Genomic DNA, 15,111 nt, shown 5'->3' on the forward strand with positions numbered 1-15,111 from the left:
CTAACAAACAAACACCATGGCGACCAGGAAGCAGAAGACGCACTTCTGGATGGACGAGGAAACGATATTCATGCCCCGACAGCTAAACGAGCTGAACATTTTGAAGTTTATGGATGGTAGGAAAACGCGGATTTATTTTAAAAAGTTTCTGAACAAGAACCGGAACTAGTTCAATATGCACTATATTAAAAAGGACACAGCGCTGCCTATCGAGGTGGAGTCAGACGTACTTCAGAAAATTGATTTTCTCTTCTGTATGTATACTCAGACAAGACAAGAAGTCTGACTTGACTGATTAGCCGAGCTATGAGCTTAGCTTGACTAAACGTACTGATAGAGGAGGAAACACAGTGAGCGCTGGACGGAGCAGTGAGTGACAACAACTCCGCCCACATTTAAGAGGACTGTCTGTGGTGGAAACACTAGGGTCTGGGTACCATGTCTGAAGGGTTACTGTTGGTTCCAAAGGTACCATACTGAAAGTGTTTGGTTAAAACGGGGCTTTTGAGCCCTTCTGTGTTCCATAGTTTTTCAGAACGATGTGGCTCCATGCCTCTCTGAGTGGTGGTGTCCAGAGCCATTATTATTTTCAAAGTTCAGTTTGTGTCTGTATGTGTGGATGGGGCGTGAAGGATTTCATGATTTGTATAAAGGCAAACATTCACAACAACAGCCTTGTTTAACTCAACTCTCGTCAGATGGAGTCAACAACACCTGAACATCATGAGCTTCACAAAGAGTTTACAGCAGGTCTGCTGTTCTGGATTAGTTTATTTAAACCCCTGCAGAGTTTGTAGTGAGGATATGTGTTTCCTCTGCAGGCTCTTCTGTCACTGCAGGATTCACTCCTGTTAATGAAGATCAACATTTTACAAATGTTTAAAGTGAGTTGCTCTTTGGTTTCCCACCCTTTTGTCCTCCTTATCAGGCATCTGACCCACAGGTAATAGAAAGACAATGTCACCAGATTAACAGCTACAGAATGGACTGCTGTTTCCCTGGCAACAGAGGGAGGAAGAGGAGCAGGAGGATGGGATGGAGTGATTAAAACAGGAGGGGGGGGGGGGGGTTAAAGGAGAGAAGTGACGAGGTGGATTGGTGAGGGGAGATTGTGATTGCCCAGAGAGAAGAGAAGAATGAAGGGACGAGAGATGTAGAAAGAGACACAGAGGGTGATAGAGTCATTACAGACAGACAGGAAAAAAGAGATGGATTGATGGATGGAGGGGTTGAAAAGAAGAGAGGGGAATTGAGCAGGTGAGAGGAAAGACTTACCTGAGTTATAAAAGAAAATGCTGGATCAGATAAAACTTTAAACGTCTCTGTAGTTAAATGAGTTTGCAGCAGCAAATCGGGAAAAAGATGAAGGAGAAGCAGAGAATAAACTAATGTTACCCATCTGTGTTTTTAAAAATTTATTGATTTTACCTTTTATAAGTTTCAATTGAACATAAAAGGTAATCTAAAGTGGACCCTAAGAACCTGACACAACTGCAGTAAAGGAGACAATGGCAAGTACACCATTACCTGTACACCTGCGCACGGTTTTTGCGTTGCTTCATGCGTCTAGCGCTCTAGGCCATCTTTTTTCCCATTGTCCAGTTGGATGATTTGAGAGGCTCTGTGGTGGTCATGACAACAAGTTTACAGTTGGTGAACACTGGAGGAGAAACTGGTGGTAGTGGTTGCTGGATACCCAGAGCTATACGGCCTGATGATAGACAGCAGGTTGTCAAACTGCCCCTGAGTCATCCTAAAATCTGCCTGTAAACGTCCATGATGGAGGAGAAGCTCCTGGACCAACTGGTGGTACTCCCCATGATCCAGCCTCTTTTTTAGGGTCTCATGTACCCACACAGATCTCTGTTTATCTGCTGACAGCCTCTCAGCCTCAACCAGAGCTACAGACAGCACCCTCTGCCTCAACATGGCAGCAACTACACACTAATTACTGTGACATAACTAAAATAAATAAACATTAGATTGATTACACGGGAAGTTTAGAGTGAGGAGGTGAGTCTGTGGTTGCCTGGCAACAATAAAGAGGCACAGCAAGTGTTTTTTTCCCCCACTAGTGGCATTATCATGAGTACGGATATTGACCCATTTTATTCGTATTGTACTCGTAACAAGTACAATATCTGTACCTGATACTCGTTTCATCAAAGTATTTGGCTCAGCCCTGGTAACAAGGTTGGATATTTCTGCAGAAAACAATAAAATACACATTAGTTATCAACTTCTTTGCGACTTGGCATATCATGACCAATTTCAGAAAACACCTTCTTTAGGCCTGCAACAATGATAAATAAAAATAAAATGTTAAAAAATTACCACTAGTTATTTCCATATGATTTGATTTTTTAATCAATTAGATTGTTATTGCTTTACTGCCCATACATATGCAGTAAAGCAATAACAATCTAATTGATTAAAAAAATCAAATCAAATCATATGGAAATAATTATATATATCTATATATCTATATCTATATATATATATGTACATACATTTCTGTTGTTGTTTTTAAAATATTGGAGTAAATGTAATTTCAGAAATGTAGTATGATTATTATATATTATTATAAATTAGCCAATTAAATCACTCAATGCCGTAATTACGTGATGACGTAGGCTGCAGGTCAAAGGTCAATTCCAGCTGTCAAGATGTAGAAAGCACCCACAGCGGTCGGCAAAACGCAAACTCAAAAAGGACAAAGAAGCTACAGACGCCGCTCTGTTACAACAAATACACTCTATTAAAAAATATTTTCAGTTGAAGTCAGGCGGAAGCTGTTAAAGATGATGATGATGATGTCACTGTTAGCAGCGGTGGATAGCCCGGATGCTAACGTTAGCCGAAGTTCACAGGAGCACTGCGCTCCCACCCACCGAGGCCTCAGAGAGCATCTGTCTGCGGGATGTGTGGAAGGGTTTTGCGACTGGAAACATCCGCACCGTATTCCTGAACACGAGTAGACCCCGTGTGTTTAGTCCAGGATTAAAACGAGCTAACAACACGGTGACAGAACCACTGCTGAACGTGCTGTCACTTGTAGCCGTTGAACCCGAACCGGACCGGAAGCTGGACTTTGACTAGAGAGGACCTGAAGACAGCAGGTGGTTCAGGTAGGATATTTGTCACCGCAGTGTTGTGTAGTTCTGGGCCTGTACTTTATATTATGTTTCTTTAGGTAATTTTAGTTGTTGCAGTTTGTTGTTGTCGGTTTTAGATAAAGTAAAGTGTGTGTGCGACTCTTAAAGCTGTGTATACTGTGCTGTACATGACGTGCAGAAGGAAACAGACCCAAAATGGCAGGTATTTAACACGTCAAAATAATAAGTATAATTTCAAAGAATACGTGCTGGCCGCCAGGGACTTTGAGAAACATCCCCCTGCAGAGCCGGAGAGCCACCACCGTTGTAGAGGTGCGCATGCGCGAGTTTCAGAATCATCGTTTAAGTGCCAGACTCTGAGTTGTATGTTGTACAGACAGAGATAGGTAAACACATATTTAGGATCGTTGTTGCAAAAATAATAATAGCCTTGCCTTAATAAATGCTTGTTTAAAAAAGAAATACAAAACATTTCTACTATCTAGCACACTAACTCACTAGCTAACGCTGTCTCCTTATTAGCTCCTTAATCATAAATGCAGCCATAAGTACATTTGATTTCCTGTAGATTCTTCACAATAAATGTCCCCCATTATTTTGTTGAGTAAAAACTTCTATTGTGAAGAAGCAAAATAAGGAAATGCAACTTCATACAAATTCTAATAGAGTGCCAAAGTCACGCCCCTTCCGGTGAAGCTCATGGGACCTTAGATCAGAAAAAATATGAATGGCAGTGAATGGGGAGAGCAATATGATCTTTTGTTCCCGTTTGAGTTGTGACATGAAATCTAAATATGTTGTTAATGTATTTAAAACATAAATTTTAAGGTCAAGAAAGTCATACTTTGTGGTAAAACTGTTGAGATATAAGCTTTTTAATTAGAAAGACTCAAGAGTACACAGGAGGAGGTCGCGTATGTGACGTCATAGCTTTCGCTCGCTTCCTGCATCTTGGCCTCCCTACTTAAATTCCACTGTTTTATGATTAATCGATTTATGATTGAAGGTGTCTGTGTGTTTTGTGCCAGGTTGCAGTCACTCCAAGCTGCAGGAAGCGAGCGAAAGCTATGACGTCACATACGCGACCGCCTCCTGTGTCGTCTTTCTAATTACGTTTTTTTTCAAAAGCTTTTATCTCAACAGTTTTACCACAAAGTATGACTTTCTTGACCTTAAAATTTACGTTTTAAATTCATTAACGACATATTTGGATTTCATGTCACAACTCAAACGGGACCAAACGATAATATTTTTTCCGATCTAAGGTCCCATGAGCTTCACCGGAAGGAGCGTGACTTCAGCACTCTATACGGCTGATAGCGAATATGAAACAATAAATAGTGCATCTAAACTGACAATAGCAACACAAATCAGTGCGGCATAACTTTACTCGACGCGACCAAGAGTGACAGAGGAAAAAGGGTACTAGTTTCTGCAATAAAATGTTGGTAATATTTCAGTTTGGAATATTCGATGAAATAAAGAAATTAAGTACATACTGAAGGAATTCTTTCAGTTGTGAAAACGATATCCCTGTTTACACGAAAAGTTAGCAGTTAGCATGCCATGCCAGTAGGTGGCGATACGCCATATGTCAAACACCACAGAAAAACGTTCTGTACATGCACAGTGATTTGTTTTCCTCTTGGCGCTAGTGATAAAAACAATGATAAACTACATTTTAACCTTATGTAGCATAGTTAGCTGCTATGCACTTACTAATATTGGGCACAGCAGACGTCTTTGTGCGCAGATGTAGCGGTGCTGCAGCAGTGTTAAGTTCATTTGTAAGCTCGTAAGTAGTCCCAAAAGTGCTAACAAAGCGTAAACAACCTGGCATATATCCGCCATTGTTGTTGTGGTTCCCGGGCGCGTAATGGGTATGCGTGAACTGGGTTGCAACGTCACTGTTTTCCAAAATCTCCGTCTATCCTGTTTAAACGTATCCATAGAAACAGATATTTTTAAAAACTCTCACTTTGGAAGCCGTTTGTGAAAATCTCTGTTTTTGTGGAGAAAAATGCTGGTTACGTGTAAATGATGGATGCAAACGCAAAGATAAATACCCGTTTTCAGAAATATATGGAACCGTATAAACAGGCCCTTAGTCACTATTAAAATCCCAGAATATGAAATCAAAGCATATGTTTGTGTTTCCCATGTAGTAGAGAAAAAAATACCAGGAGGATAGTTTGTACATGGATAAGACCATTGTGATTTCTTTATTGATTTTTTTTCTTCTTTTATACATAGAGTGGAACAACATTAATTCTCCAAATATCTCCTTCATGTTTGATCGTTTTATTCCACACCACAAGTTTTCAGTCACTTCTCTTTTTCTGTTCCAACCAAATGTCAAAAAATAAAAAAAATGCATCATTTGATTTTTGATTACTGTATGAGAACCATGAAAGAAAATGATTTTTAAAAAAAGAAAAGAGTAGGAAAATGAAAGATAAAAAAAGGGTCAGTCAACAGAAAGGAATGAAATATTGATTTGGGGTGTTTTGAGGTTTTTAGCGGGAGAGCGTGTGATTGGATAATTTGGTCAAGATGTTAGGGGAGGAGTTTACATGTTTAGCTCATGAGTAGTGTGTTGTGAAGCCTCTGGATGCCCACGGGAACTAATAAAGTGGTCTGATTGTGACTGTTGGAAAACATGGATCTGCCGCTTTGACCTTTGATACCTCACTGTCGTTGCTGATGTTGGAATCAAACTTTTTTTTATTACGTACCTCTGTCTACATGGGAAATGCAGCAAAAAGCAAATATGTTGATTTAATCTGTTTAGTACAGAGCCCCTGAAATCCTTAACAGTGAAACTGATAATAGTGTAAGTTCTTCAACTGTGATTGAGTTGTCCAAACAGCGGTTTAAAGTAAGCAACTGTTTACTGTCTAATCTCTAAAACTTATCTGGAACATCTGAAAAAAACCCTACAAAAGAAAAAATACTGTGCAATTTGTAAGCCCTTTTTTACTTTTTAAAATTTACTCCAATCAGAAAAACAAGGTTCTATTTTCTAAGTTCAGATGTTTCCAGATGCTCTGGCGCCAATTTGGAACGGAAGACAAGTACTGGAAGTGCTCAACATATACTTTTGTTTTCTTTTAACTAACACTGCGTGAACTTTAATACAAACATAAAGCACTGATTTATTTTGGCCTTTCAAACTGGAGTTCATATTTATTTGTTTGATACTTCTGTCTCTTTAAACTCTGTTAATCTTGCCAGTAACAAGGTTCTAATGCTGGAATAACTTCAATCGAGATTTCATTTTGTTCATCAGGCCATTTGTTCTCTCACTCTTGTTGTTCAAAGATGTGACTCAAGCTCAGTTTGGCGACTTGTTTCAGCCTTGATTTCAGACTGCTGCGTGTTTAAATCCAGAGAGAATCATTTATCTGTCCAATTAATACTGACATTTTAACTGAAACGTCTACTGAAGAACAACTACCCTGCCTATTACGTAAGGGTCCATCGTATTAACACTGTAGGGCTATGTGAATTTTTTTCAACACTTTCTCACTCCCAACTCGTCAAATACTGATGCTTAGTCAGCGACCTAGGTGCCCCTTCTGCGTCGGTTTTGGACGTTCAGGGACGGTGGGTCAATTTACAGTTGTTACACGTCATTGTGTCTTTTCAAAGTTAACTTAAAATTAGGGCTGCCCGCTAAAAGTCAGGGGTTCAAATCATCAAAATTCCCTCAGTCGACTGAGATTGTTTCAAGTCGAGCAGTCGTTTTATTTGTTTATATATTTTGCAAGTCAGTGTGCTGTGCATTGTATTTCTGGGGACGTTTTGGTCCAGCCCTTCTTACAACATAGGTAAAAAACTTGGCTTCTACTTCCTTACGTTCACACAACAAAACCATGTGGTTAGTTTTCAAAAGGAACATCATGGTTTGGTTTAAAATAATTCCTTTTTTTCACTAACTTTATGGAACGGTCACAGGACCATCGTAGTCTGCTACACATACCAGCACACTACGTTGTCATTAAAATAACTCAATGGATGCATGAACAGTGGTCTCCTGGGTGAAAGTCCATAGTTTGTTTGTGATTCGTCTACCTAATGCGGACTTCACTCGCTCATTATACTACTGCAGTTGCTCAGAGTGTCAAAATATGCTGCTGCCTCATGCGTCTTGTACTGCTACTAAAGGGTGCCTCTGTGCGTCAGTATCTGAAGCTGAGGGCCACTGACCAGGTGTCAGGATTTGACAAGTTGGGAGTAAGACTAGGTTGATTTTTTTTAATTGACAGTTGGTTTAAAATTAATTGCTACTTATTTGCTAACTCGGAAACATTAGATATATGAAAATAAATTAATAAAATTCCTTAAAACGTTTGCATTTTGAAGCTTTTGGAGTGAACCTTGCAAAAATAAATGAAAGTACATCAGACCAAGCTGTGGCCGCTGAGCGCCTTCAGTCACTGTCAGTCATCGGCTTTCTTAATTCAGTCAGAAGCATTTTTACATCCCCTGCGTCACGTTGCATTAAACTGTCACCATCACAGGAACGACTGGTGTCCACATTATCTGACAAATGCACATGTAACCTATCAGGAAAACCTCATGATCCCTTCTCAGTTGAGACGTTGATGCTCCGCCCTCTGAGTTTAAATAGAAACAAGTTTGCTGGGTGTTTTTATCAGCAGGTCAAAGGTCATACTAATGCGAGATGCAACGCAAAGTTGTGTGTGTGTGTGTTTATAGCATACAGTATCGGAAATGAAATGAGAGGATGATAATGATAAGGTTAATAATAAGTATCACAATGCATTACACGGCTAGCTAATCGTAAATATACTCATGCATAAAATCTGGGCTATAGCACTGCTGTATGGATAATGTAACGGTGATGCTAGCATCAGAACAGGAAAGGAAGGACACCAAAACAAAATGATGCATGAAAATAATCTGAAACGTGGCTGGATTTAAAACGAAACCGATGGATCAAAGAAGCCGGTATTATTCAGGGCATCGCTCCAACAATGTTCCCAATCCCAAAAAACTTGCACATGAGGGGACAGTGACCCCTTCAAAAGAACCAGAGACCAAAAAAAAAAAAAAAAAAAGATTTCAAAATTATAAACCCCTCAGTCCTCGGCAGACGGGACGGAGAGAAAACAGCATTACATCAACAAGAAAGAGAGCATAGAAGAAGACAAGCATTTTTGGTTTTAGCGCACCATTTTAACTATTACAAAAAAAATCACAACTTAAAAATGTGTAAAGCTTTTATCCCCACATTTGTTTCGTTTTAAAGTTACAGTTACCAAAAACAAAAAGAAGAAGAGCAAGTGAATAATTTATGACATACGCTATTATAACATCATCCTAACACTAGTGTCTATGAGGTATATCTGCAACAGTTTGGTAAAGAGAGCACGGTCTGCACACAGCTCGCACGCCTTTGTCTCTGTGTTTCTGTTTTTATCATTTAAAGCTTTGCAACCATTTGAGGAAAGAGAAGAAGGAGGGTGGTGAAAGGGAAGGAGCTGGATTTCCATTAAAGCTGGATTTAAGTAGTTATTTGGAGCCTATTAAATGCAGTTGTTTTAATGGTCGTGCAGATAAAGATGATGCTGCTGTAAGCCACGTTTGTTATTCATGATCTCAGAAGAACAAGATTTGATTTCCTTTCATTACAAAATGACTATTCTGTGATCTCAAAGGAAAAAAACCTATGTTAAGATCATACAATAGTCACAAATTATTGTCAAGAAAGTTATGGAATAAATAATTATTCCATATGTTATCTGCCCTCAGACCAGCTTGAAACAAACATCACTCTACATGTTTCAGTGTAGCTATGGTCTAATCATCCAATCAGACTGGACCTGATGATGGGCCACAAAAAAAACCCAAATCTTTCTTGTGGAAACCCAGCTCAGAAAAAGAGAAAAGAAAAGAAGAGAAGAGTCAAACAGAATGGAAAGCCTTTGGTATCCACTCTGGATTTCTTTGCGTTGATTGCATTGCAAAGTACCAGAGAGCAGAGAGGAAACTCAGAGCGCTGAGGTATTTATTTTTCACAGAAGTAGGAAGTTTACAGCACAACAGAGAGTTCTAGACTTCGCTTTGGCTCAAGCAAGGCACTCGTCCACGGTTATCTCATACTTTGCAACAAAAGCGCTCTCTGCATCTTTGTTTTCGAAGCGGCCCGGGTTTGGAAAAGCAAAGTGCGACAGTAGGAGTCTGAAAACTGGCTCAGCCCTGGACTCCGACCAGAACAAGCCACTCTCTCTGCCATTTGGCTTCCCTCTTTGATTTTTAAGCCCAATGCTTGTTGGAAGGGAAGCAAAATGGCACAACTGGATGTATCAGCCCAGTCGCAAGGATAAAGTGTTGGCATTGTATGTTTCTGCAAACCATGGATATTTTATGTTTGTACGTTTCATATGACGTAGTTCAGATTACATGTATATGAGATGTATATGCATGTATATTTTTTTAATGACAGCTGGGCACATGTCCAATGTGTTTGTAGCGACAAAAACAGGTGTTTTTAATGAGAGTTTGGGACATGTCCAGCCGTGCTTGCAGCAACTAAATTGGGTGTTTTTTAATGAGAGGTGGGGACATGTCAAGTGGGTGTTTTTTAACAGGAGTTTGGGACATTTCCAGCCATGTTTGTAGCGACAAAAGCAGGTGTTTCTTAACAAGAGTTTGGGACATGTGAAGTGGGTGTTTTTTAACAAGAGTTCAGGACATATCCAGCCATGTTTGTAGTGACAAAAGCGGGGTATTTTTTAACAAGAGTTTTAGACATTTCCAGCCGTGTTTGTGGCAACAAAAGCAGGTTTTTTTTTAACAAGGGTTCGGGACATTTTCAGCCATGTTTGCTGCAACAAAAGCAAATGTCTTTTAACAAGAGTTTAGGACATTACCAGCCTTGTTTGTAGCGACAAAAGCAGGTTTTTTTTAACAAGGGTTCGGGACATTTTCAGCCATGTTTGCTGCAACAAAAGCAAATGTCTTTTAACAAGAGTTTAGGACATTACCAGCCTTGTTTGTAGTGACAAAAGTGAGTGATTTTTGAGAGTTCAGGACATGTTCAGCCGTGCTTATAGCGACAAAAGCAGGTGTTTTTTAATGAGAGTATTGGACATTTCCAGCAGTGTTCTTGTTAAACTCTTTTTAATAAGAGTTGAGGACATGTTCAGCTGAGCTAGTAGTGACAAAAGCAGGTGTTTCTTAACAAGAGTTTGGGACATGTGAAGTGTTTTTTTTTAACAAGAGTTCGGGACATTTTCAGCCATGTTTGTAGCGATAAAAGTGGGTGCTTAAAGCCAGATCATGATAGTTTCCTAACCCTAACTAAGTGGGTTTCATGCCTGAACCTAACCTTATATGAACCACAGTGCTTTCACAACATATTATTACAAAATTTAAACATAAAGTCTCAACATATGCGCCACATATGAAATGTACAAATGTACGCATTTGTGGTTTGTAGAAATGTACAATGCCAACATTTATTGAAGCGATTGAGTTGGATATATAGTTGACTTTTATCATATTTTCATATTGCTGCTTTCATGGAAAAACAATGCTGTTACTCATTAAAACAAATTATAAAATGGACAATAACATGTCTTACAAGAGATGTGACTTCTCACCCCTGCTGTCCATGCTGATGAAAACATTCGACTACTTGTAGTTCTTGTCCTTCACTCTCTTGCATGATTTCTGTATGCTTGGCTGTTCATGCCAGGCGTGTGATCAATATAAGGTCCATGGAGAATTTTAGCATCATCATCATCTATGTCAGGGTTGTGTTTTTGGTCCTGTGGAGGCCGTCAAGGGCCCACAAAGTAGAACCAAGAAGTTCACCCACAACTTGATTTCTTGAGGTTTTAGATGACGATTGTTTTGGACTTTTTGGGTTGTCTTTTAAATTTGTCTCTGTGGTGGTTATCCTTTACAATTTTGTTCGTTTGAAGAATACTGAGGCCTTAAAACTTAGGTTTTCTTTGTCAGCTGTGGAAGAGCCAGGAAAACAATGGACAAAACAGAACTCAATATGTGTGATCATCATTAGTTTCCATTATTTACATTCACATTATTCAGAATGCTGGAATAAAATGTTGGCGTTGTACATTTCTGCAAACCATGGATACATCACATTTACATGTTTCATATGTATCATATCAATGACTTTGTCATCGAGAGGTCGAGGGGGTGGTGAATGGCGTGACATCAAGGCATCTAGCAAGTTCCAGATCACTGTTTGAGACCAACAAACAACAAAACCAGGGGTGTTTTAGAGAGTCATCACCACATTTTTTTACATCAGGTATACTACCACAAAAAAGATTTTTTTTTTTTTTATCAAGACGTCGCTGCATTTCCCGCCAGAATAGTTTCACAGAAAATGGCAATTTTTTTTTTACCAAGACATTGCTGCGTTTCCTTCTGGGATAGTGCCACAAAAGGCAGTTCTTTACCAAGACACTGCTGCATTTCCAGCGAGGACTGTGCCACCAAAACTGGATATTTTAAGCTGTAACATGATCTTTTCCTAACGTAACCATGTTAATCATTGCATTGTTAAAACATAAAGAAACATTAAATTTGAAGGTATCCACCACATAATAACTCACAAATGTAATGTGTTCATGGTTTGCAGGAACAACAACAGCCTTTTTTTTTCTTCTGGCGATTGGGTTGAGTGTACCCTCACTCTGGCTAACAATGGCTATTTTTTACATATAAGTTTGGGGTTTATTGTTTGTCATATTGCTTGATTTGAAATTAAAACCGCTCTAAGGCTCATTACCCAGACTAATGTGGAATTGAGTATTTCTGCTTGCGCTCCCTGATATCCAGCGTCCAACCCGACCCTGCGCTACACCTGTATCTGTCCCCCTCACACTCATTCTTTCTGAGGAGAAGAGACAAGCAAGGCTGAAAAGGGAGAAAGAGGAAGGAGGGGAAGAGGACAAAACGAGGCATCATCATTAAGAAGACAGAGCACAAACGCACAGAGCTGAGCACAGACCGTACTGAAGAGGACAAAAATCTTTGGTTTCTTTGGTTTCATCAACACGATTAAAAGGACAAATGGAAAGTCAGTGAGGTAGCCTCTCTGGTTCTCACTATTGAAATAGAAAGTTTTTTTTTTCTTTTTACACACACACAAAGTCAGTCTTGGAAGCAGCTAGCTTTAAGGGACTCCTCAGTTTTCCTTCCTAACGAGTGAAACAAGTCGGTGTGTTTGCATTCACGCAGTCACGCACACCGATATTTGGGTAACAAATGGGAAACACAGCAGGTATTTTCCTGTAGAGGTGGTGTGTGTTAACATCACGGTCTGTTTACAATAGCCTGGATAAGCTCTTATACCGACAGAGAGAGTCATAGAGAAGTAGGAGATGAGCTGATTTTCTCTGGGATATGAAATGCCATGACGTACTTTATGTTGTTCCTCTAAAGCTCAGTGTTTCTAAGGAATGTTGGAGCCACTTGGGCAGCTTTTTTATTCCTGATTATAACATAATTAGTCAGTGATGATCAGAATGTTTTTGTCAGTTTGTAGAGTTGTACGAAGCCCCTAAATGTACACCGCAAACTGGTGCTAAGATGGAAAATTTTAGGATTTGCACACCAGAAACTTAAAGCCACACTCCAGTGTATTTTGGCATTTTTGTGATATTTCATGTTTTTTTGAGGTGCTATTGAGAAGACAGATAAATTTAGAACAGCTGCGATAGCTCTATCTTATCTATAGTGGTCGCCATTGTTGAAGTCTTCATTGCTTGATAATGGAATTAGTCCCGCCCACAGTGCAGATTGGCAAATTGAGTCCCACTGCAGCACTCATTGACTGTTTTTTACATAAACCTCTGTTTCATGTCAGAATGCCAGACGAATCGGTCAACAGGACCTCAGTGGAGCGGGCAAACTCAAAGGTCTTGACCCAGGCAATTCGTGGAATGTAGCGAACTCGCCGCTAGGCTGCTCAGCAATCTGCTACGTGGCCATGGTAATGGATTACATCTGACTATTGACCACAACCCTGTTCTCTGTTTGAGGAAAGACATCAACTGAAAAATAGGAAGTAGCACTGGCTGGAGTGGGGCTTTAAAAAGCAATTTAACACCCAGTTTTAGCTTGAACGTGCCCCCCTCACAAATGCAGATAATAGTCAGTCAGTTTGTTTCCATGCACAGTTAAGTCGAGCTACGGTTACAGCTCGACTAGAGCATTTAATTGGACCACTGTCCTTGTTCCAGTATACAAGCACGGGAGGGGAATGGATTTACTGACCCAAGTATGTGCGACTCCTCTACGATAGATGGAGATATGCCCCCTTTCAGCTTGTTAGTATTGGACCTTTTTCCTGTTGACCTATTACATCACAGACCAAACAATGGACAAACAAGGTAGCTATGGTTAGCTAGCTGCTAACTGGTACCATGGTGGACAACTTTACAGCTCTGTACATTTTGTTCATCCAGAAATACCAACTCCGGATGTAGATTTGGCCACGTTGTTACTGGCTTCTTTTTCCGTTACGCATTTAATGGTATTCGACTTCCTGGTTAAAGCCCGGGGCGGAAACTGTGGAGCATGCTCAGAGCGCCTCGGCCAGTTTGAGTCTGATTGACTGTATACATGCAGGAGTCACATGATCTGGGTGTGTTAGTCCAACTTTGACAACTTCGATAAGTACAAAGTCAGTCGGACTAACATGTTAACATGCATTTTAAAAGTTCGGATTTAGTCGGACTAACACAATAAACGTTTGTCTCTGTAATAAAGCGACTGTAATTTAATAACTTCAAAAAGTGGAATTAGTGTTTCTGGTGTGCACCAGTAAATTTGTTGCTCATTTTCTATCAGGGGACTCCTGAAGGTTGTGATCACAAAAGAAAAGTGTTATTTTTTTCTTTATCATGAAATAAATGAAATGATCTTTACCCATGTGCCTTTCACAGGCTATATCAGAGCATTTTTGACATTGTTTAATGTAGTAATTCAGATGTTTGAGACGTGAGATACAGCTAAAGTCTGTTTGATTCTAAAATCATGTCTAGGAGTTGATGTGCAATAAAATACAATGGAAAAAATCACTAACAAACTCTGCAGCGATCTTTCCTTTTGGGGCATAAAATGGCGCGTTCTAACATGTGTATGACATTGTTTAAAGTTAATGTAGGAATAAGACCTTAACCAGGGTATGAGCTGCGTGGATGTAAACACACACTATTTATTGGCCTCTCAAGGATTCCAGTTATCTTTGGTGAGTCAGTTCATGTCAACGTGTGGCCCTTACTTCACCTGATCAAGTGTCACTAGAACATCAGTCTGAAATTCATTGCTTGTTCAACAATGGTCAGCAGGATGCAAACAAATCAAAGGCAATACAAACAATAAATTAGCCATAAAAATCACAAGGAGAAAAAAGAAAAACAGATGCAGTGCTCATCATTCTGTAGGCTATTATTTGTCATAAAGAGATTGTTTTCATTTTCCGGAAATAATTAAAAAAAAAAAGAAAAATCATTACCAGGACAAAAACTAGATTGGCTAAAAAGTGAGAGCAAGTGTTGACATTCAGAAGTATGCAAGTCTAATCTGACATTCCTACATTGTTCTGTCATTAAGTACAAACATTCATAAAACAACATTGCATTTGCTTTTTAAAGTAAAGCTAACTAAGAATAAATTAACAGGCCTGGCGTAAGCACTGCATCTTTGATGCAACTAACATTCTTAAATACTCATAAATATTCATCAAAAAACAATTACACCTAATTAAATAACATTAAATTATTAAGTACAAAACTAGTGTGTTCTAAAACACCTCATAAATAAATACAGCATTGAACAGAAAGAAAAGGGAACGTACAGTGTAAACTTTGGCAAAGCTAATCATCAAGGGTAAAAGGGTTCAGAGGGAGATTTGGCAACAAAATTTGTTCGCTTAAATTAATTCACAATTAAAAAGAAAACATAAATTACATTAAATAAAAAAAAA

The sequence above is a fragment of the Epinephelus fuscoguttatus genome, linkage group LG18 (assembly GCF_011397635.1).
Source record: "Epinephelus fuscoguttatus linkage group LG18, E.fuscoguttatus.final_Chr_v1".
Classification (NCBI taxonomy): Eukaryota; Metazoa; Chordata; class Actinopteri; order Perciformes; family Serranidae; genus Epinephelus; species Epinephelus fuscoguttatus.